Genomic DNA, 24754 nt, shown 5'->3' with positions numbered 1-24754 from the left:
TAAAAAATAAAGTGGGTTTCTTATAGATAGTGTATATAAAGTTGGATCTTGCTCTTTTTCCAATTTGGCAATCTCTATCTTCTAATGGGCATGTTTGAACCAATCACATTTAATGGGATTACTGATACGACTGAATTAACGCCTGTTGTCTTGCTAGCTATTTAATGTGTTCATCTTTTCTTTTATTTTTTAAGATTTATTCTATTTTTTATATATTTGAAATGCAGAGAGAGAGAGAGAGAGATCTTCCATCTGCTGGTTAACTCCCCAAAATGGCCACAACAGCCAGGGGTGGGCCAGGCCAAAGCCAGGAGCCAGGAGCTTCCTCCACATCTCCCACATGGGTGGCAGGGGCCCAAGCACTTGAGCCATCCTCCACTGCTTTCCTAGGCACATTAGCAGGTAGCTGGATCAGAAATGGAGCAGCCGGGACTTGAACCAGCACCCATATGGGATGTCAGCATTTCAGGCAGCGGCTTAATCCACTATGTCACAACACCCTTCTTTCACCATCTTTTTCTGTCTTCTCTTGCTAGCCTAGTTTGAGGTGGGGGAGGAAATGTCCTCTGTTGTTCTGATTAAGCGTTAATCTTAGGCAAGCACTGCATATCACCAAATCTCAAAGCTGATCCCATTTCTCCTCTAAGTTACTTCTGAATCCAGAAAGTCAGATCTTCCCTTCCTCTAGGGCTGTTCCTTGCCTCAGCTGTAATGGCATTCCACCAATAGCCTAACAGTGACAGTATTTTTCCCCTTCTACATGCATGCCACATTAATTCATATGTTCAGTCATCAGAGATACAGGGAGAAGGGTCCACATGGAGTTTCTCACCTGACTGATAGCAGCTTCTGTTCTTTTCCTCTAGTAGGTCACCGCACAGGAGACTTTCCCAAATATTTCTGTGAATTACAGTAGGGTTCATGGAGAAATGTTTGTGAGAGGGTGTGGATCCCACTCCTGTTATTTATAGCCCCTAGGGATCTAACCCAGTGTGCACTCAGCCAAACGTCATCTATTGCAATCCTAGCTGAATTCTTACTGGTATCTGATGGTTTCCTACCCAGATAAGTCAGTGCTCATGGCCCATTTCACCCTGCAGACTGCTGTCTTCCTATGCTGGATCTGCTCTTAGGAACTTCAATACTTGGATGAGCTCAAGGAAAGTTGTGAACTTGCTATTTGTTGAGGTTTTTTTTTTTTCATAATTTGAAAACAACACTGTTTCCGATTCTCTACATAATTTGAGTAGAAATAAGAATCTTGTTTCTTTTCGGATTTATGCATCTTTTTTGCAATAGCGAGCAGGAGAAAGATTGGCATTGGTCAGAATACTCATTGTCCTCTTGGAAACTTCCTTAAGGGAAACATGTCTATCTGTTCTTTTTTGAGAAATGTTGGATATAGAGGGAAAATTACATAGAAATTAAGTAAAATACAAATAATGTACTGAGTTTCCAAAAAAGTAGAAGGCAGACCCTGTAAAATGATGAGTCAGCTATAATCCAGGGCAATCATCTTGCCGGAAGTATTTACTAGTCTGGAATAATCTTGCAAAGAAAATGATGCTACACAGTAAACACCTTGGATTTCTAAAAACAAAGTAGCTCTAGAGGGTCTCCACTTTAGAATCTTTCATATATGTCACAATTTATTGAGAAATATGTTAGGAAACCAATTACTAAAAATTAAGCCACTGACAAAAATATCATTTTTTATTTTTTATCACATTTTCCCCAAATATAAATCTTGCCATTCAACATTAACTACCTCCATGTTATTATTATTAATAGTAATGATAAAAAATCACCATTTAGTGATCATTTACTATAAGCTAGAGACTATGTTTAGTTAATTACATACATTCTCTCATTTCATCCTCACCAAAACCTAGTGAAAGAATGGGGGCTCGTAGGGATTAGGGAATTTGTCCAATGCATCCTAGAACCAGAATCCTAGTGTATCCTAAAACCAGAATTCAATCCCAGGTTCATTATATCTGAAGTCCTTACTTTTTAAACTTCTGCCATACTGCTCCAAGTATGATATTAAGATTCTGTATGAACCAGGAATGTTCCCCACTGTCATTTATAATGATGGAAAAGGCTCCCCTGTGCATAATAACATGAAAGCCTCAGAAATGCCTTATAGGCTGAGATCAGTTGTCCAACAGAGGACATGGGGTTTCAGAATGGCAACAAGGGTCCATTTGTTGAGCAAGCATGATAACTGGCCTTGCAGAGGTTGACTTTTAAAGAGGGTGTAACTGTTTTCCATGTTCTCCATGTTTTCTGAATCTCTCTCTCCTCTGTCTCTGTTTTTTTCTCTCCAAATATATATAAAATATAAAAGTATGACTTTTTTTCACTGTAATATTGCATTACAACAAATCATCTAGTAATTTATTTAACTTTCTTCAAATTACATAAATACACACACACACACATATATATATATAAATATATATATATATTTAAGCCATAACTAGCTCTTGAGATAGAAGAGTTCTGTTTAAGATATCTACATCTCTAATGGGAAGGCCTAACATTACACTCTAGGGTTATCTGACGCATGTGGAGTGTAGCAGCAACACAGAAACAAGCTTAGAAGACAATAATGCGGCCGGTGCTGCGACTCACTTGGCTAAACCTCCACCTGCGGCGCTGGCACCCCAGGTTCTAGTCCCAGTTGGGGTGCCGGATTCTGTCCTGGTTGCTCCTCTTCCAATCCAGCTCTCTGCTGTGGCCCGGGAAGGCAGTGGAGGATGGCCCAAGTGCTTGGGCCCTGCGCCCGCATGGGAGACCAGGAGGAAGCACCTGGCTCCTGGCTTCAGATCAGCACAGCGCGCCAGCTGTAGCAGCCATTTGGGGGGTGAACCAACGGAAAAGGAAGACCTTTCTCTGCCTCTCTCTCTCTCTCGCTGTCTAACTCTGCCTGGAAGAAGAAGAAGAAGAAGAAGAAGAAGAAGAAGGAGAAGAAGGAGAAGAAGGAGAAGAAGGAGAAGAAGGAGAAGAAGGAGAAGAAGGAGAAGAAGGAGAAGAAGGAGAAGAAGGAGAAGAAGGAGAAGAAGGAGAAGAAGGAGAAGAAGGAGAAGAAGGAGAAGAAGGAGAAGAAGGAGAAGAAGGAGAAGAAGGAGAAGAAGGAGAAGAAGGAGGAGAAGGAGAAGAAGAAGAAGAAGGAGAAGAAGGAGGAGAAGGAGAAGGAGAAGGAGAAGGAGAAGGAGAAGGAGAAGGAGAAGGAGAAGGAGAAGGAGAAGGAGAAGGAGAAGGAGAAGGAGAAGGAGAAGGAGAAGGAGAAGGAGAAGGAGAAGGAGAAGGAGAAGGAGAAGGAGAAGGAGAAGAAGAAGAAGAAGAAGAAGAAGAAGAAGAAGAAGAAGACGGCGACGGCGACGGCGACGGCGACGACAATAATGCAAAAAGCTGCAACTCAATCTTCAGCTAGAAGAGGCAAGCTCTGCTCAAGCATGTTTCACCTGACCTAACAAACCTAAAAGCAGACTAAATAGGAAAGACAATGGCAAGCAACTGCAATGGCCAGCAGAGTAAACAGGAAGAGTACAGCAAAGAGGGCGAACCAGTTGCTCCGTCTGGAGACATCCAGCACCAACATAAGTCCCTCTGTAACCCGGACGACCAGCCAGGCGACCCTGTCAAAATCTCGGAATTATAACACACAACAACACAGAGTGCTTCCTGGCCTTTCACAAGTCGAAATGCACCTAGAAAACAAAATCTATCGAGATGACATAAGAGGGAAACAGCCAGTGCCAACTGATGGCTACCCAGTCCCTGCCTGGCTTCCCTGGGAAGGGGAGATGTGGAGGGATCACATTTCCACACCCCTGTAATCCATTCACAACACACAAGTGAGCCTCTGTCCACCGGCAGGATGCCCTGCAATGACTTGTGTCAGCAACATGTAGTTCAATTATGTTTGTCCTCCTCTACCTGGCAAGTCTGGGAAATACACAGCATAACAGAGTAATATTTTCATCGAAAGTGCTTAAATGTTAAAATGTTTTGACGCTTAAAGGGCAAGCTTCAGTTAGGAAAATTAACTCCTGGAATACCTCACTCCTCGTGGATGCAGAATTACAAGCTGTGACTACTCTCTTTTATTGCACTTCAAGGTATTTCTATCAAATAATTCTATTGTCTCAAGATATTTTTAAAGTCTGAATTAACCATGTCAGTACTTATCATGCATTTAAAATGTTATAGTGGCTGACCATCTGCTCCAAAGATGGTACAGTTTGGAGATGAAAGAGTTTCTCTTAATAATTACAGTGTAAAAATGGTATAAGCTAGGACTATCCAAGGAACACCAACCATTTGGTCTGCCTAACATTAAATCATTACCCCTTTTGACCTTAGTCTTTTTAGAACAAAGAAGGCTAAGTTAAAAAGAAAGGCTTCATTAAAAAGAAAAATAAAGTAAAATAGTACACGCTACTCACAAGAAACAAAAAAAATGAAATATGTAAAACAGAAAAGTGATACCCATTATAACCCTTGGGATCATACTTTCCAGTGGTATCATCCACTGATATTTCTGCTTTCTAGTCCTCTTCCATGTAGGGAGGACAAAGTCCCCAAACATTATCACTTGAGGCCAGACAAATGGATACCAGGTGATCAAAGCAATACACGTCTATTCCGTACATAGAGCTCAGGTGGAGCCTAACCCTCTCCTGCACTGCCAGGGTACAACTTGTGATTTGTGGTAAACTATTGGGTGCATTACTTACTTCCTGGTCATAATGTTTGTTCAAGATGGTCATGTGACCATGTTAGAGAAGCAAAGAAGTTTTTGTTCAGGTTTCTAAGAACACAGCCTAGCTCATTCTCACATGTACTGAAATAGAGATGATCTAAACCTTTTCCTGCACTGTCCAAAATGGTAGCCACTGAGAACTTGACATATGAATACTACAAATTGATATGTGACATAGACAAAAAAAGCACATGGTATTTCAAAGACTTAGTATGAAAAAGAAATACAAAGTCACTCACTAGTAATTTTCTTTTTTTAAAAGATTTTATTTATTTATTTGAGAGGCAGAGTTACAGACAGTAAGAGGGAAGAGACAGAGAGAAAGGTCTTCCTTCCATTGGTTCACTCCCCAGATGGTCGTAACGGCCGGAGCTGCACCATCCGAAGCCAGGAGGTAGGTGCTTCTTCCTGGTCCCCCATGTGGGTGCAGGGGCCCAAGCACTTGGGCCATCTTCTACTGCTTTCCCAGGCAGAGAGCTGGATTGGAAGAGGAGCAGCGGGGACTAGAAACGGCGCCCATATAGAATGCCAGTGCTGCAGGCAGAGGATTAACCTACTGTGCCACAGCGCCGGCCCTCACTAATAATTTTCATATTGAATACGTGTTGATGTGATGATACATATGGGTCACATGATCTCTGTTGGACAGTGCTGACCTAGAACATTTGCATCCCTGATGAAGCTAGGCCATATGGTGGCTTTACTCATGGACTTTTCAGTTACGTGAACAAATATTTGTTTTGCTTAGGCATATTCTGGGCTTTCTAGAACTCACAATTGAAAGTCCAAACTGATACAATGTACATAAAGAATCATGCATTCAGGATAGATTCTTCATTGACTAAGTGATTGTGGGCAATTGTCTGTGCCAGTTCCTTAATAGCAGCATGTGGAAGTGTGCACAAAGGATTCCATCTTCAGACAAATCTATCTTTTTATTCTGTTAATGCCATTGTATGTGTCCAGGGGGTGGCACTGCTTTCTTTCAAGTCCCCAGTGCCAACATTATTTCTTGTCTCAGCCCTTGCACTTCTTTACCTTCTGCCTAGAACACTCTTTCCTCTCTTTTTACTTGCCTGACTCCCTCTCACTCCTCAAGTTGTGTTTCTTCACCATATTATGGCATGCATTAGCGCAGGAGCAATGTATATATGGTTCACCCTTTTATCCCTAGCACCTGGAGCCTGACACAAAGTAGGTGCTCAGGAAACATCTCTGAATGCCAGGATGAATGCAGCAGGAGGAGGAGAGTCAGGGGAAGTTGAAGTAGTGAGATAAGGGAATCTGGATACTTCAGGACAACCAAGGATGAGAGCTGACAGCTGAACAGCAGCTCTGAAATGAAAGCATCTTTGTGACTCACCAGAGTTTCCTCCAGAAATAAAAGTAAATGATCAGAGGGGCCAGCATTGTGGCTTAGTGGGTAAAGCCACTGCCTGCAATGCCAGCATCCCATATGGGCACCTATTCATGTCCCGGCTGCTCCACTTCAGATCCAGCTCCCTGCTGGTGGCTAGGCTCAGAATTCACTAATTAGGTAGATCTCATTCTTTTAAAAAAATTAAATGAATGGTGAGTGTTTGGCCTAATGATTAAGATACCAGGTTGGGATGCTTCCATTCTGTATCACAGTGTCTGGCCTTAGAGTGAGAAGCTTAGAGTTTAGATACGTGGTGCTGTCCACCAGGCAGGTGCTGACGAGTCTCAGGAGAGATGGGAAAGCCACCATCTCTAGAAAAAGAGGAGAGTGCTTAGCCCTTTCTCTCCTCTGTCTTTTTTTACTCTCTTTCTTCCTCCTCTTTATTTAAACTGACACACCTCCACTCTCTGCCAGAAGGAACAGGGAGATCCACCCACAGAGGAAGCAGGTTCAGAGCTCTCCAATCCAACCCCCTTCCTTTTCTAACAGATGGTTTCCATCTGTATTTCCATCAAGTATTTCTCTGGACAGAATGAAGTGGAGCCAGTGTGGTGCAGCAGGTTAAGCCACCATCTGTGACTCCAGCAACACATATGGAATACCAGTTTGAGTCCCGGATGCTCCTTTTCCAATCCAGCTTGCTGTTAATGTGCCTGGGAAAGCAACAGAAGGTGACCCAACTGCTTGGGCTCCTGCCATCCATGTGGGAGTCCCACATAGAGTTCCAGGCTCCTGGCTTTGGCCTGGTCTGACTTAGCCCTGCCCTGGCCAATGCGACCATTTGGGGAGTGAACAAGCAGATAGAAGATCTCTCTTCGTCTCTCTGTAACTGACTTTAAAATAGTTCACTCCCCAATTGGTTCACTCCCCAAATGGCCACAAAGGCTAGAGCTGGGCTGATCCAAAGCCAAGATCCAGGTCTCCTCCAGGTTTCCCGTGCAGGTACAGGGGCCCAACCACTTGGGCCATTTTCTACTGCTTTCTCAGGCCATAGCAGAGAGCTGGATCAAAAGAGGAGCTGCTGAGATATGAACTGGTGGCCATAAGGGATGCTGGCCCCATAGGCAGAGACCCAGCCTACTACACCACAGCACTGGTCCCTATTTCTACTTCTAGTAAAATATATCATTAGCCTTAATCTATTAAAATATAGATATTACATCATATTTTTAAATAATTAGAATGATAGTCGTTAAGTTCTTTGCCATGTCAGGAATCTATGAATTGCTACTATTAGTCAACCAAAAATTCCAAATGCCCATTAGGTGTCCAACCCCACATTTTCCTTACTCATGGAAGGACAAACATGTTTTCAGCTTTAGGTTTTCAAAAATCGTTGTATTGGGGTGTGTGTATTTGTTTTCTTATTTATTTTATTAAATAAATTCCTCTTCTATTATTCCTAAGGTACTTATGTCAGGCACTGTTGGGAATAAATGGAACCAATTCTTAAACAGCATATTGTCAAGACAGAGAGGAAAATGTTTTCATAAATAACTACAAGATAGGATCTAAGAGAGTGATCATAAATAAATGCCCAGAGCAATTATGCAGACAATGCAAATGCACAAAACAAGTTGAGGATAGGCAACAGAGAAACTTTAAATTCAATGTTCCATCTAAAAGAAACTTTAAATTCAATGTTCCATCTAAAATAACTTTATTTGTTTTAAGGGAAAGAATGGAGAAAGAAAACAGAGATTTGAGGAGAAGGGGCGTGAGAAAGAGAGTACAAGAGAGGAGACCATGAGGAGAGAGAGGTAACAATTGAACAAAGACAAAGAGGGAACAGCAGGAAATGACAGAGGTAGAAACAAAGATAAAAGAGAGTGATTGGAAAGAAAAGAATAAAAATAAGGGCGGTGATGGGGAGGGGAGAGGAGGAGAGAAGGGAGGAGAGGTGAGGAGAGGAGAGGGGTACAAAATAAGAGAAGAGCACAAATTGGGACTGAGCCTTGAGGAACTGTAGAACATCGACACTGAGAAGTCACCTAGAGGAGGCAGATGGAGACCAACGCTGTAGGAGAAAATTCAGCAAACCACGGTCCCTTCCCCAAACCACAGAGTGAACATCTGAAGATGGAGAAGATGGTCCACTATGTTGAAGCATCCTGGATTTGAGATCACTGGTGGCATTGGTAACACTGAGATCACTGGTAACCTCAACAAGAGCAGATCAGCAGTATGAGGACCTTGGGGATCAGGCTGAAGTGCATTCAAAAGTGGGTAGAAGACAGAGAAACAGAGACATAGCATGAAGGCCACTTTCTCAAGAAGCAAAAAGGTGGGGTAGAGGTTACAGTGAGGCATTCAGGAAGAGGTGATTTTTAAAAAGACAGTTGGTATCAGATCATTCTGTCTACTTTTGAGAATGATCCAGAAAAGAGGGATCCATTGAAGGCATTGGAAGGAAACAGCCAAAGGAGCCATGCCATAGAGAAGAGGACAAGAGTGGCCTTGGATCTAAGTTGGGGAGGGGAGTTCACTTTTCCAATCACATTATAGAGAAAGAGGCATGGAGATACCAGCATGGTGATAAACCTGGTAGTGGGAGAATGAAGCAGCTCTCCTCTGACAGCTCCTACTTGCAGGATAAAATGGGGAAGTAGCAGGCAGTTAAGACACTTGTGTCCCACATTTAAGTACCTGGGTCCAATTCCTAGCTCTGATCCTGACTCCAACTTCCTGCCAATGCTGACCAAGGGAGGCCATGGTAATTGGGTCCCTGCCACTCATGAGTGGGTGCTGGTGAGTGAAGCAGCAAATGGGGAATCTCTGCCTTTCAAATTAATATTTTTAAAATATTATTTATTTATTTGAGAGGTAGAGTTACAGGGAGAGGGAGAGACAGAGAAAAGTCTTCCACCACTGGTTCACTCCCCAAATGGCAGCAATGGCCACAGTTGGGCCAATCTGAAGCCAGGAGCCAGGAGCTAGGAGCTTATTCCAGGTCTCCCATGCAGATACAGGGGCCAAAGCACTTGGGTCATCTTCTACTGATTTCCCAGGCCATAGCAGAGAGCTGGATCAGAAGGGGAGCAGCTGGGACTAGAACCAACACCCATATGGGATGCCAGCAATGCAGGCGGAGGCCTAGCCACAGCGTTGACCCAGATAAATATTTTTTTAAGGTGTACTTATTTACTTGAAAGGCAGAGAGTGGCAGAGACAGAGGGAGAGACACAAAGAGATCTTCTATCTGTGGATTCACTCCCAAATGCCCACAACAGCAAGGTCTGGGCCAGGACAAGGCCAAGAGCCTGGAACTCCATCCAGGCATTCCACATGGGTGGTAGGGACCCAAGCACTAAGACCATCATCCTTTCCCTTCCAGGCACATTAGCAGAAAACTGGATGCGAAGAGGGGGACTCAAACCAGGGACTCCTATATGGGATATGGGAGTTCCAAGGGGTAATTTAACCCACTGTGCTACAATGCCAATCCCATTTAAGTAAAACTTTACAAACAGAAGTGGACATTGATGAGTAGAAGGACGAGTGAGAGATTTGCAGAGGGGAAAAGCATGAAATAATCCCCCTAGGGATTGTGAGAGCAATCCCTCTAGAGAAACATGGCAGGAAGTACACAGCATCCAGCCAGGATGTGGGATTACAAGTATAAGGCACAGCCAGTCAATTGGTTTTTGATTTTGTCCAGTAAAGCCCAGCTGTTCAAAGGGCTGTGGAGAGCCCATGAATTGCCTGTGGATCCTGGAAAAAGGAAAGTTCCAAGTCATAGTCTGGGGTAGGGCCTGAGCCTCAGTATTTCTTTTTTTTTTTTTTTGTCAGGCAGAGTGGACAGTGAGAGAGACAGAGAGGTCTTCCTTTCCCGTTGGTTCACCCCCTCAGTGGCCACTCCAGCAGAGCACACTGCGCCAATCCAAAGCCAGGAGCCAGGTGCTTCTCCTGGTCTCCCATGCAGGTGCAGGGCCCAAACACTTGGGCCATCCTCCACTGCACTCCTGGGCCACAGCAGAGAGCTGGACTGGAAGAGGAGCAACTGGGACAGAATCCAGCGCCCCAACTGGGACTAGAACCCGGTGTGCCGGTGCCACAGGCAGAGGATTAGCCTATTGAGCTACGGCACCAGCTAGCCTCAGCATTTCTAACAACTCACAGGTGATGCCCCTGGTACTGAAAGACTTGACAACATTTTGAGTGACAGAGGGTCAGGACCGTTTTCATTTGTCATTCTCTGTTCAAATACTTCAGGATAGAAGACAGCAAGTCTGTCACCTCTGAGCCTGAAAATAATATTAAAAGTGAAATTTTCAATACCTAAGAAAGGAGGGAGCACAGAGAAGGCAAAGGATGGTCTGTTTCCTCCAATCACACTGACTTAGAAACACACTTTCTTGCCCCTCCTCTCATCTTCGCAACCTCATATGATCTCACAGCTTCTCCTACCATCTTCATGTGCTTTCTTAGCTCCACAGGCATAATGAGCGCCTCTGTGTGGACACCCATGAGTAACTCAAACAATAAATTGTCACCTATATTTGCTTCTCCCTGGTCTTTTACTCCACTTCTCATTCTAATCAGCTTCTCCATTTACTACCTTATTAAAGTCCACTGACTTTTCCCTAAAATACGAGTATTAGTAGCTTCGGTGAATCACTTCTCAACCCTTTGCCTAAGACCAAGTGTAGTAGCTTCTGGGAATACAATTTAAAACCAAATCAAGACATTATTTCCCCTTACCAGATAGGCCTGCATCCAGGTTGACAACATATTCCTCTGACATTACTGCAAAGAAACAGGAATTGGCATACACTGCAAACAAGAATACAAAATGGCATAACCCCTTTGGAGTATATTTTTGCAATACATAGCAAAATTTCTTATGCCTTGACCCTGTGATCTAGAAATCTATCCCAAAGACACACTAGCAACATAGCAAATGATACATGCACAAGGCTAGTCACTGAAGCACAATTTATAATAGGAAGTGACTGACAACAACCCTCAAATGTTCATCAATGGGGGACTGGTTTAATAAATTATGATATCATAATGCTAGAGTATTATGCAGACAAAGAAAGAAATCAGGGAAATGTCTCCATAATGATATGAATTTAACTGAAAATGAAGATGCAGAGGGTGCACCTAATGTGTTACTTTTGAATAAAAGGAAAATATGAATATATACTTGCTTATATTGTATTTTTGAAAACATGAAATAGAAGGAAAAAAATGGGTTACCTATATGAGAAGGGAAAAAACATGGGGAGGACATTTGGATGAAATCTAGGTGTCTGCATGTACCATATTTCAGAGTTTTAACTTTATAAGCATGTCTACATTTTACATAATTATAAAACAAAATTAAATAAAAAAACTAATCCAGAAATATATTAAAATCCAGTCTTCAGTGGATTCCCACCACCTACCCATTAAATCCAAACTCAATCTAAATTTAGTTCTTCTTTAAATCTTTAAAAAAAATCTTATTTATTTTTAGTTGAAAGCAGAGAAATAGAGATAGACAAAAAGAGATCCTCCATTCACTGGTTCACAATCCAGTGCCCACAACAGCTGGGGCTGGGCCAAGCTGAACTAGGTACCTAGATCTCAATTCAGGTCTCCCACATGGGTGGCAGGGATCCAAGTACTTGGGCTATCACTTGCTGCCTCCCAGGGTGTGCATTAGCAGAACAATAAAAATGGAAATAGAACTCTTTAGTCTGCCTAGTCAAACATTGCCATCTTACTTCCTGATGCCCCCTCTCTCATCTACTGTATTCACCAAAAAGTAATATTACTTGAGTATTCAGCTTATTTCACCACTGAAACATACATCTGTGGGTATGGAATCTACCTCTGATTCATTCTGTAAGCCTGCAATCTCTAGCAACCATAATATAAATTGAGTGAGAATTTTGGCACCTCCAACTTATTGGCTGAAAATTTTATATTTATTGCAAAGAAATCAAGGAAGCCAGAGCTCCTTGATGATAGATGAAATATCTGGCTAGAGAGTAACTTTCTAATTCTAAAGCAAAGGCATTAATTTAAGCAGCCCAGTGCCCTCAAGCAGGTGAATGAACGGTTAAATAAAATGTGGAATATATACAATGTCTTAAGAAGTTTTAAAAAGGAAGGGGATTTGGATTTTTGCCACAACATGGATGGATCTTGAAGACATCATGCTAAGCAAAATAAGTCAATCATGAAAGGACACATAGTGTATGATTCCACCTGTATGTATGAGGTTCCCAGGAAAGTCAAATTCATACAGACAAAATGTAGAATGGTGGTTGCCAAGGGCTGAGGTAAGAAGAGAACGAAGAGCTATTATTTAATAGGTCCCTATTCTCGACTTTACAAGATGGAAAATGTTCTGGAGATGGATGGTGGTGGCAGTTCCATAACAGTGTGAATGCACTTAATGTCGCTAAACCTTACACCCAAAATTGGTTAAGGTGGCAAATTGTGTGTCATGTATGTTTCATCACTATTTTAAAAAAAAAAAACTTTTCAACAAGGAAAATGACCTATTTGGGAGTACCATTTAAAGCTGACTGCTTTTACTCACGTGACAAAGCATATTAGCCAAGGCTACTCTCTCCAGAGCCATTAAGGATAACCAAGGAAGAGACTAGGCTTTCGCTTGGAACTTGATGCCACATTCTCCCCGGCCAAGGGTACTCCCACAGAAACGTTCTGCCCTGGGATGTCTCTGCACTCTGGGTGTTGGATATCCCGGAGGTTACACACGTCTGATTAATTTTAAAAACGTCACTGAGATCTGATGCTTGCTCCTAATCACAGCTGTGTATGGGCACAGAAGAGTGTGGGGAATGCTCTGGCCCATCCATGTCTTCCCCTTCATCGCCACAGGGAAAAAAACACTAACCTGTGAGCTACTGCTGAGGATGAGAAGCCCTTGGGAAGAAGTCACCGTTGACTCAGTTTCAAAACTGCATCTGTACCACATCAATTTGAGATGTAAATAATAAGGGAAACTCTGTGAGCAAGAGAAGGGGCGTGTGAGGACTCAGTACTTTCAGGTCAGGTGGTTTTTTTTTTTTCCAAATCTAAAACTACTCTAAAAATAAAGTCTATTAATTCACAAACTTAAACTCTGCATCTTAAATTCTTTGAATATAACAAGTGTCTTATTGGTTCATATAAGTAAAAATAATGCTTTCTTAACAAGGAAATATTCTCATTTAAACATGTAATATAGCTGGCCAGAAATTGAAAGAATATTGTGCTAACCTGCCACCCTTCTGACCATATTTGAACATTAAGGGAAGAAAAGCTGAAAAATAAATTGGAGCCCAATTCCCTGGGTCTGCCCCTGACTGCACTGGAAAGCCCCACATTTCTAACACAGGGCTTTGCTCCCTCACCACTTAGGGAGGGGAGAGAGACACATGGAAATCCTTGATCAAAAAGGCAATACTGGAAGAATTAAATACTGAAAGGAGGAAGTCTGTTGAAATGTCCTTCTAAGAATTATTCTAAATGTGGGTAAAGGCTTACACTTCCAGTTATGATGGAGCAGCTGGTATCAGACTAGCACTCCTGCTAAGAACATCTACTAAAGGTAGACAAAATCCCACGTACACACACATACATTCTCTTTCCCCTCCCACACACACATTCGCCTCGCCTCTGTATCTCTCCTCTCTCTCTCTCTCTCTCTCTCACACACACTCACACACACACACACACACAAAGTTGCCAGAAGACCCTGTAGAACAACCAAAAAAGGCAACATTTGAGGACACATGACCTCAAAGAGCAGCAATACTCCCTGAAACAAATGTAGTTCTGGCCAGAGCTACGTTTTCCCCTCAGGACATTGGATAATATAGGATACAAGTAGAAAGGTCAAATGGAAATTAGCAGCCTGGAGATTGTGGCAGTCTCAGTGGGCTGGAGAAACAAAAAATTGGGATTCAGAACCACGGACAAGGAGGGACTGGTAAACAAGCAGGCTTTCCATTTAGTCACTGAAAGAGCCATGACTTGTGATTAAGAGTCAACCCTGGCCGGCGCTGCGGCTCACTAGGCTAATCCTCTGCCTTGCGGCACCTGCACACTGGGTTCTAGTCCCGGTCAGGGCGCCAGATTCTGTCCCGGTTGCCCCTCTTCCAGGCTAGCTCTCTGCTGTGGCCAGGGAGTACAGTGGAGGATGGCCCAAGTACTTGGGCCCTGTACCCCATGGGAGACCAGGAGAAGCACCTGGCTCCTGCCATCGGATCAGCGCGGTGTGCCAGCCGCAGCATGCCGGCCGCGGCAGCCATTGGAGGGTGAACCAACGGCAAAGGAAGACCTTTCTCTCTGTCTCTCTCTCTCACTGTCCACTCTGCCTGTCAAAAAAAAAAAAAAAATAGTCAACCCTAAATGGACCAACCTTAACTGGATCAGGGTGATCTCCTTCATACTTTCTCTGGGAAAATTAAATTCTCTCTGTGGGAAGATAACATCATCCATAAAACCAACAGTACTTCATACATAATAATATCTAGCATTCAATAAAAATTTCAAACATTCCCAGAAACAGAATCAAACCATTGAAAGTCAAGAGAAAGACTTGAAAGGTGATCTAAACACTGGAGTTATTAGACACAGACTTTCAGCTAACTGACAAAATACTCAGACCAACACTTTACAAGAAAAAGGGAACTGCTAAATGTCCAAATAAATTCAGCATCATCAGTCATTAGGAAGTGCAAACTAAGACCACAATAAGGTATTACTTTAAGCCTTTCAGAACCATTGGAAAAATGAAAACTATAAGTGTTGATGAAGACATGGAAAAACTGGAACTGCATGCACCTCTACTATAAACATAAATTGGTGCAATCTCTTTGGAAAGGTGCTAGTTGGCGATTACAAAAGCTAAACACACACATACCCGAGGTATAGTAATTCCATTCCTAAGTATATACCTGATGAAAACAGGTATCCATGTTTTCCAAAAGACAATAATCAAAGAGTATTTATAAAAGCTGTGTAGCCCCAAATCATAAACTATTTGAATGTCCACCAACAGGAAAGGGTGTATTCCACTCTAACTTATTTACCCAACTCAGTGAAGAACAAACTTCATTCATGAAACCCACGATGATACAGTTCATAGACACAGCATTGAGAGGGGAAAGGCCACACAAAAAGAGAACACACTGTAAGACTCCACTGAGAAACAGTGAAACCGGGCCAAACTGGCCCAGGGTGAGAAAAGCAAGAAGAGTGGCTGTTTGTGCAGATTGGGCACATAGTGGCTGAGAGGCCTCTAGGAGGCCCTCTGGTAATGAGGTAGAGTTACAGACAGTGGGAGAGAGAGACAGAGAGAAAGGTCTTCTTTCCATTGGTTCACTCCCCAAATGGCCACAATGGCTGGAACCATGCCGATCCGAAGCCAGGAGCCAGGTGCCTCCTCCAGGTCTCCCATGCAGGTGCAGAGGCCCAAAGACTTGGGCCATCTTCCACTGCTTCCCCAGGCCACAGCAGAGAGCTGATTGGAAGAGGAGCAGCTGGGACTAGAACCGGTGCCCATACGGGATGCCATTGCTGCAGGTGGAGGATTAATCTACTGCGCCACAGTGCTGGTCCCTCCTTATTTATTTATTTATTTATTTATTTATTTATTTATTTATTTTTGACAGGCAGAGTTAGACAGTGAGAGAGAGAGACAGAGCAAAAGGTCTTCCTTCCGTTGGTTCACTCCCCAAAATGGCTGCTACGGCTGGCACGCTGCGCCTATCCGAAGCCAGGAACCAGGTGCTTCCTCCTGGTCTCCCATGTGGGTGCAGGGCCCAAGCACTTGAGCTATCCTCCACTGCCTTCCCGGGCCACAGCAGAGAACTGGATTGGAAGAGGAGCAACCGGGACAGAATCCAGCACCCCAACCTGGACTAGAACCCGGAGTGCAGGCGCCACAGGCGGAGGATTAGCCTAGTGAGCCGCAGCGCCAGACCCTCCTTATTTATTTTTAAATGATGATTATCTTCTTAGAATACAAGTCTGATCATTCCCCTTCTCTTCTTAGGAAGTGTCTGGTTACCCCATTGCTGCAGGACAAAGCTCCTTGTGAGCACTCAGTCCAAGGCCCGTCACAGTCCAGGCCCAGTAGTCTTCCCGGGTGGTCTCTGGTCACCTTGCCCAGCTCCAACCTCAGCACTCCTGCTCTCAACACACGCTGCTGGTCATGGGCCATGGAGGCTGGGTCTATGACACCTCTGGCTCTGCTCATATCAACTCCTATGCCTACAGTGTTCTTCAATCACTTCTCCAACTCCGAATATTCCCACATACCTTTCAAGGTCAGGTTCAAGCCTCTACTAGACCCTACTAATATGATACTTGTCCCAACATGCTATAATTAAACGAGAGGCAACAGACCTGTTAATAATCCTGACTCTGGGTTCACGTCAGATCTGTGATGTGCTTGCTGTGTGACTTTGGGACAATCATCATTTTTGTCTCAGCCTCATATCTAAGAGAATAAAATGCCAGATTCCTTTGAAAGTATGTCTATGAGTATTAAATGAGATGATCTGGTTAAAGTGAAATAGCACAGTGCTGGACACAAGAGAGATGCTTGGAATGTGCTACCGGTGAGAACTGCCAGCTGCGTGCCTCCTCCCCTGCACTCCGCACATCCCATCCCGCAGGAAGGACTTCTTCCTTTCCTTTGCATCCCTACCCCATGCTATTAGAGTAAATGCTTGGTAAGTATTTGAGGAGTGAGAGCCTAAATGAGTGAATGATCTGCCAAATATTCCTGATGTATTCTCTTGCAACTCACACTTTCATAGTAAAATGGAAAAAAGAGAGAGAGAGAAGATGGGGAGGTGGGGGGAAGAATAACGGCAATGAAAGAGGAGGAGAAAGAGAAGATAGAGGAGGAAAAAAGAAGGAAGAAGAGTAAGAAGAGACATGAATGGACACGGGTCACGAGGGTGTTCAACTGTGTGCACAAAACCCAGGCATCCATCACAGGACCCCAGGCTGCAGTGCACTTCCTGCTGCTAACTCTTTGGAATCCAGGAATATCTTGACCTTCATACTGGGTATAAAGCCCAGTGTTCCTTTCTGGCCTCTGGGACAACTGAGTTAAGGACCCAGAGAGGGGACCGTCCGATGGAGAACTCCATGGGCCTGCCCAGTGGTGCCAGAGCATGTGGAATGAAGGCCTTGCACCGGGCATCCTGCATGGCCTCTGCTCAGGTTCCCTGGGACAGGCGCGGGCATGTGGGACACCTGAAGTCTCTGCAGCTGAAGAAACTCAGCAAAGCCCTCATCCTGACTCCAAACACACTACCTCCACCTCTGTTCTAGAGCCTGTCATAAATCCCTGCGAACTCATTGGCAGTTTCTAGCACCATAAGTGTACAGAATGCCTTTGCTTTGCTGATTAGGGAGGCTACATATACTTCTAACTTGATTATTAAGAAATAAATGCCAACCTTTGCAGGAAATTCTATTTCTCTCTGTCTCTGACTGCAAACCAAGGAGGCCTTGAGAGAGTTTGTGGCGGCACAGGCCAGGTGGTGTCACCCTAGCCCAAGGGGCGGCCCTGGTTTGCCAGCTGTTTTCAAGGGCAGCTTACTTCTCATCAGAGGCCCCAACTCTCTGAGCAGGCAGTCAGGGCCCTTATGAGTCAAAACCCACACACAGAGAACACTTGCTTGCATACTTCCACAAAGTCGGTGAGACCTAAGTTTGAACTTCCAGCTCTACCTCCTACTATCTCTGCAGCCCAGGGCAAGTTGCTTCATCTCTAAGTCTATTTCCCCATCTGTGAAATGGGGGTAATAATAAGATCCATCCTCCAGGGCTGTGCCAAGGATTATTCAGATAATGCACAGGAAAGATTCAACATAGCACTTGGGACACAAGTCATGCTCAGGGAATGACATCTACTGTTACTGATATTTAGCAACCATTTCTCAGCTTCCAGGCTTCCCCCCACCCCCAGTGTTTCTATAAGAGAGAAAAATCAAACTGAACTCCAGAGGCCAAATAGGAAATTATTAGAGTTCACCTTTCAGAGCACTGAAAATGTTCCAGGCACTGTGTAGGTGGCATTTACACATTTTATCTCTGCAAATCCTTGCAAAGACAGACCAATCAGCTACTTCCATGAGCCCTATTTAATAAAAGGGGGGCCGAGGCTGAGAGAAGAAACTTAACCTTAGGGAAGGTGGGAAGAAGGAAAGAAATCATGTGGCAGGTTGCGTGGGGGTGGGAATGATTTGGGAAAATTGTGGTGGGAGAGAGGGGATATTAAGAATTATCTCCGTGGGCTGTGAATTGGTTCCTTTTAATGTTCTTTCGGAGAGGCGAGTTAAGATTCCTTTTTAATTAGTAGCTCCCTCGTTGTTGTGGGACCACCTAAGTTCAGAGGGCACAGTTAAGTAGGAGGGAAGCACTTTCACCAGAATTGCAAGCTTGTGTCCTATGACAGCAAAAAGTCTTATTAAAACCAGCCACGGGAATGATCTCAGTGTGTTAAGTGTGGTATCCTGCAATGCAGGGTGCATCCTCAAAGGGGACAGAGGCCAGGAAGGCCTCCAGGTCCTTAGCTTCGCTTAACCACAGCAATCCACCCCCAGCTTTCTCCCAGGGCACAGCTCCTTTCTGTTCTTTCATTTCTGTCCTCTCTTTAATAATGAACGTGTGACTCAGAGGTTTAATGAGTTACCAGGAGAAGTTAACCAGAAGGGAAGCCCATTGAGTAAACTCATCATTAAAACTGCGAATGGACAGAGGAGCACAAGCACTGTGGGAGACTAGGAGCCACAGGAATGACTCAGGGCTTGGGCTGCTTAGAAAAGGCCCTCTGGGACTGAAATTATTTCTGGTGAGGATTTGGAAGTTGAAGAAAACTTCTGGAACCCTTTTACTGTCCAAAGAGACAGGCCACTTGGGACCTCTTCTTTCCCCCTGAACTGATCTAAACCGGGAGCCAGGGGTCATTTCCAGAAGAGCTGGACAAAGCAAAGGCCGAATTCCCAGGGGAGTCACCACCCTGTTGGTGCTCACACCACAAGGTCCTGACAGTGGTTTAGATACCCTCCCTGCAGGAAATGGTAGCATTTAGGACAAGGTGCAAAGATAGCGTCACACTGGATTTTCACTCCTCAGCCCAAACATGGAACTATTCACACCTGTCGAGACCTGGACAGGAGAGAGATGAAGGAAGACTGACACATACTCACTGCCTTTAGGGAAGAGCAGACAGGCCATGGAGGTGAACAGTCTGCGTGCCAACCTGCAGCCCGTGAGCTATGTTGTATGCAGTCAGGATTAAAATGAAACAGGCTGGTCTGGCTGTGAGTTCATAGGATCCAGGCAGGCTCCTGTGTCAAGAACACTACATAAGACAGTCAGAGAGCACAGTCTGCCTATGAGCTTGTTCTGGAAGCTTCTGTAACTGAAGCCACTCCAGGTGAGCCAGGCCCATGGAGCATCTGTGTAAGTTAATCTCAAACATCAGAATGGCCTGAGTATCAGGACTTATTGCCTTCTTTTCAGACAAGTATGCTTGATTCCCAAAGAGGGCCAAGACTAGCCTCTCTTTCCTCCCAAAATCCAGACGCCATCACTTTGACAATGTGGAGGAGCAGGTACAACCCACAAGGATTTCCACTAATGGAAATAAAGAGAGATATGAGCCCAAGAGTTATATGTGGAGCTTGAAATTTGTTTCTATTGGTTTGTTTGAGTATGAACTTATCCAGTTTTTACATAGCATGGGCTGCAAATTACTGGAGCTACAACATTAATCATGAAGAAGAAGGAATCAGAAGGTGCTGCCACTGTTGGATCTGGTACATTCACATAAATCCTCCAAACTTGGGCCTTTGCTATGGCACAGTAGGTTAAGCCTCTGCCTGTGGTGTCAGCATCCTATATGTCCCAGCTGCTCCACTTCTGATCCAATTCCCTGCTAATACACCTGGGAAAGTAGTGGAAGGTGAACCAAACGCTTGGGCCCCTGCACTCACATGGGAGACCTGGGGGAAGCTCCTGCCTCCTGGCTTCAGATGGGTCCAGCTCCAACTATTGGAACCAGTGGATAAAAGAAATAGCTCTCTCTCTCTCTCCCTCTCTCTCTCTTTCTCCTTCTATCTGTAACTCTGCTTCTCAAATAAAAAAAATTAGAATCCTCCAAACTCCTTCCTCTGTACTCAGGCAGACAAGGAGTGATCACCTGGTGGGGGGGGGGGGGGTCAGAAAGGCCTTCCTAGCATGGGGAATGAGGCTGGGATTTTCTTTTAGCTAAAACTGTACGTTTATTTTGTAAAATATGTATATATGTATATATTTGGAAATGAAATTAATATACAAAATGAAGTACATTAGCATGAAAGGACTCATGGTTTTTCAATAGTATCAGAACAGTTATTTCTATTTTTACCTTGTTTTCTAAATATCTACCTCCCACTAGTCTGTAAGCCACTATAAACAAGAGTTAGAAGCACTGACCTAAGTCCCAAGAAAACTTAGTTTTGCCAGAGTAATCTTTACACAAAGAATTGAAAGCTCCTTCTATCAAATAAAACCAAAACCAAAACTATTACTATGTTCATCCTCATCCAGTTCCTAGTTACTAATTCCCTAAAACATGTTAAACAAGTAGGTGTTTTGTTTCTCATTGATCACAACAATAAATAGAAAACATACTTAGCAAGGCACGTGTGACACGTGGGGTCAAGTCCTGGCTCCTGCATAAATAGCTTAGGCAACTGAATTAACCTGTGTCAAACACGTGCTGACTGTGCCGGCCAATCCCACATGTCTGGGAGAACTCCGTCATCCAAGGACACACAGGACAGGAGAGAGAAAAGGAAAGTTCATAATGCAATGATCCCTATTATCTAGATTGGCCACAGAAAGAAAACTCAGGACTCTAGTGGAAGGTGATTTCAGATGGATTTGTTCACGGTCTAGTTCTATTCTTAGTCAAGGAATAAGATGAATAACTTAAAAGGCTATAACGCAATCTAAAAATCCTCCCAGATTTAGCCAACTCTGAATCACTCACTGAGTAAGGGCAGGGCATGGCATTAGTTTCTGTCTTGGAACAACAGTTACCTGAGTCATAGCCTAAATTTTGAAAAGCTAAAACTGATCTACATCTGGCACTTCCAGGCAAGCCAGTTCACCCACATGCAATCAACCACAGGTGAGATTTTCTTCTATTCATAGATACTCTGGAAATAGGTCTAAACACATAGAAGAGGCAACATGGTGCAGCGGAAATGGCAGAGACTCTCGAACCACCACTTACCAGCTCAGAGAGCTTGAAAAGTACTCAACCTCTCTGAGCATATTTTTCATCTACAAAATGGGTGGCAAAGCCCACGTGGGAGACTCAGATGAAGCTCCTGGCTCCTGGCTTCAGCCTGGCACAGCTCTGACTGCTGACAGCCACCTGGGGAGTGAACCAGCAGATGGAAGATCTCTCTGTCTCTACCTCTCTCTCCGTAACTCTGATTTTCAAATAAAAAAATAACTCTTTTTTAAAGAACTGAGTGGCACAGAAGATTGCCTGTTTTAAATGGGACCCAGAGCAAGCAAATACTGCAACAGGTCCAGCCTGTAACACAAACGGCCCTCCCATTTGGGCCACTTGACCAGGCATAGCCCAAGACACTAAGGTGGCTGTAATAGATAAAGTGTTGTGAGGTGCCTTGGCACGCTCCAGTAGAAGTTCAGTGCAGAGCTCTAGGGTGCTGGATGAAGGGCAAGCCATGTTCAGTAGAGTACCATATATTGCGCTAAAAATAGCTCCTGTTATTATTAGGCCTGCTGGAAACTGACCATCTGACCATGGAACAGCAAGTAACCATATGGGCAGAGCTGCAAATCTTGATCTAAGTACTATCAGACCCAGAAAGTCACAAGGTCAAGAGGGCCCAGCCACAACCCATCATAACACAGATGTGGTACAGCCCAAGCTTCCCATGAGCAGGAAAAAGGAAGCTGCAGGAACAGAAGACCAGCCCATCTCTAGCATGACACTCACTGCTGCAGTGACCTCTCCCCAGACCACAGCTGTGACCCCAGGACGGGCTGATAGAGGAGAACCAGCCCTGGGCTTCACTCATGTGAGTGAAGAATGGACCCCCTGGAAGTGATGAGGAGGAGCCCTCCCAATGGCAAGGTTTCAGGAGCATGGCAGACCTGGCACTCCAGGTGAACAGAAAAGTGGCCTGAATTAAGGAAACATCACACACACACACACACACAGGCTCATAAGCAGAGTAAAAGCCTTGGCTGGTGGGCCAGGGCTTGGGCCTGGGTGGAATAAGACTAAAAGACTAGGGACAAGGAGTCTGCAAAAGGACACATGGATAGACCTGGGGTGGGGAGCATGAAGTATGAGGAGCTCTGTGTTGGATGTGAATGCCCTCCCATGAGCACTGTCTTCAGAAGAGGGACTAAACAACCAATTGGACAGGAGACCTCAGCCAGCCTCTTTGCTTGGCTCATGCAAAGGGCTCATGAAGAGAGCAGCCATGACGTCAGGGATGGAGGCTACACACAGGCCCAGCAGCATAGGCTTCCAGCCTCTAAGGCTGAGCGAGCTGTTGCTGCTTGCTATGCTGAATGTTCAATGGGCCAGCAAAGGCCAATGCTGAGCCCTTGAGGCAGTACCATCCTTAGAGAAGACCAACTGGCTTGGTGACAACTTGATTTACTTTTACCCTGCAAAGGGCAACATTTCATCTTGATTAGAATTGACAAATATTTCAGGTATGAATTTATCTGACCTGCCTATGGGCCTCAGCCACCATTACTATCCAAGGACTTCAAGTGACTGCTATGGCTGAAAGTCTGATTCTGCACAAATTCAGAAATGCACTTGATAGCAAAGAAGGTGCCCATGAGCCCGAGACCATGTGATCCACTGGCCCTGCTCCTTACCACACCATGGTGATGCTGCAGCTCGGGATAGCACTGGGACTACCTTTTCAGAGCATTGCTGAGGTGCAAGCTGGGACAGGACGCCCATGCAGGTGAGGCACTGTCCTGCAAGAGGTAGTACATACTTCACATCAACAGTCACTATGCTGCTGATTCCCAGTAAATAGGTCTGGAAATCAAGGTTGGTGGAGGAGTACAGGTGGCTCTACTCATTTCCTAAATGACTGCCAGAGTCATTTAGGAAACGTGTGCCTCCTAAATGCAGCACTTCAGGCACTGGGAGCCTTTCCTGAATTTCTGGCCCACAGAAAATGTGAGAAACCGTAACATGACTGTAACTGTTTTAAACCACTAGGTTTTGGGAAAACTTTTTCCACAGCAGTAGTAACCAGGAAACTCATTGAGGCTGAGCTTTGCCACATCATTTGCTTCGGACCAGTGGAGTTTGCATCTCATATTTCTGGGATCACCATGAAAAAAAGTGTGTCTTGGGCACAAGATTGCCACTGGAACAAGAAAACTGAGAGGTATGTGCAGCAGGCCTGAACAAAACCTGTATCCCAGGGCTAGCCCAGGCCAGATCAGCCAACACTTAGCCAGCCGGCTTGCAGATGCATGAGTGAAAAATACCCAAAAAAGCTTATGGTTGCATGCTACTGTGATTGTGTGTGATTATTTTCAGTTAGGCAGCATTGTGGTGGGAACTAATATAAGGGGAAATACAAAAAGCAAGAAAAAGTATTCCTTGTCTCCATTGTCTATAATTAAGGGAGCTATATGATCATTTTCATAAAAAATTAAAATAGCAACATTTCCCAATAATTCTTCTATCCTGAAACATAATACCTTCCTTTTTATTTTCAGTTAAGCCCAATTAATAATACTGGTCCCTTTCTGAGGCCCCAAAGTCATATGGCAAATGACCTTGCAGGCTTTCCTTAATTACCCTGTATAGAATGAAATGTTGCCAAGTATTTTGGGTACCCCAAAAAGAAGACTCTAAGTAGAGAGAAAACAGTCCCAGCAATCATGAGCTAGTATTAAAGGCTGCATACACCAATAACTAATTTACAACTCCCTTGAATTAAGAGACCAGGGGATTCCAACAAAAAGAGCAGAGTATAGGCCCATCCAAGGAAGATATCAGGGTTATCAGTGAAAAATCACCAAATAGACTTAGGCCAGGTGTATTGAAACTAAACTTCAATTCCAAAGAGGAAAGGACAATAATATTTACCAATGGACACCCAGCATCAATGTGAGGAATCACACAAGACAGAGCTAGAGCCAGGGCTTGTTCTGAGCTCAAACACAGCCTCGACCAGGCCTTATCCAGGGTAGGCTTGGCAAAAAGGGCTTTTGGTCTTTCACTGACCCAGTGGGTTAAAAACCACTCATAACATATACAGAATAATCATTACACAATGCCTTTTTAAATGGAATATAAGCTAACTGGAAAAAGGAAGAAAATTTCATAACAAATTACTCTGCAATTCATATTTTTATTTTAATGTTAATCTCACGGAGCCCTCATCATTTGTGATCTTACTAGGTACCTAGGGCTTCACTGGACATTGAGGATACGAAAGTTATCAAGCATCCTCGTCTGTCCAAAAAGTTGGAACTCTGACTCATCTTTGAACAGCTTTGGGGATACTGACCTAATACTA

The 24754-nt window shown here is 44.1% G+C and overlaps 1 protein-coding gene across 7 annotated transcripts in view; it reads right to left on the bottom strand.

Annotated features, from left to right (window-relative positions):
- HIVEP3 (HIVEP zinc finger 3) overlaps positions 1-24754 on the bottom strand; it is a 487717-nt gene that overhangs the window by 401868 nt on the left and 61095 nt on the right. Inside the window, exons 1-2 of one of the 7 annotated variants that reach the window (XM_089300863.1) lie at positions 13048-13146; positions 10893-10964 (exon numbers count right to left, since the gene is read on the bottom strand). The exons of 4 other annotated variants lie outside the window; for them this stretch is intronic. The gene's annotated coding sequence lies outside the window, so the exon portion shown is untranslated. Of the gene's footprint in view, positions 1-832; positions 879-10892; positions 10965-13047; positions 13147-24754 lie in introns of those variants that run through there. 2 more of the 7 variants (XM_089300862.1, XM_089300864.1) reach the window with 2 other exon arrangements.

Source organism: Oryctolagus cuniculus, chromosome 7 (assembly GCF_051225735.1).
Source record: "Oryctolagus cuniculus isolate XC-2025 breed Fujian yellow rabbit chromosome 7, ASM5122573v1, whole genome shotgun sequence".
NCBI lineage: Eukaryota > Metazoa > Chordata > Mammalia > Lagomorpha > Leporidae > Oryctolagus > Oryctolagus cuniculus.
The sequence above is the reverse complement of the archived record's forward strand: the minus strand, read 5'-3'. Positions and strand labels throughout refer to the sequence as shown.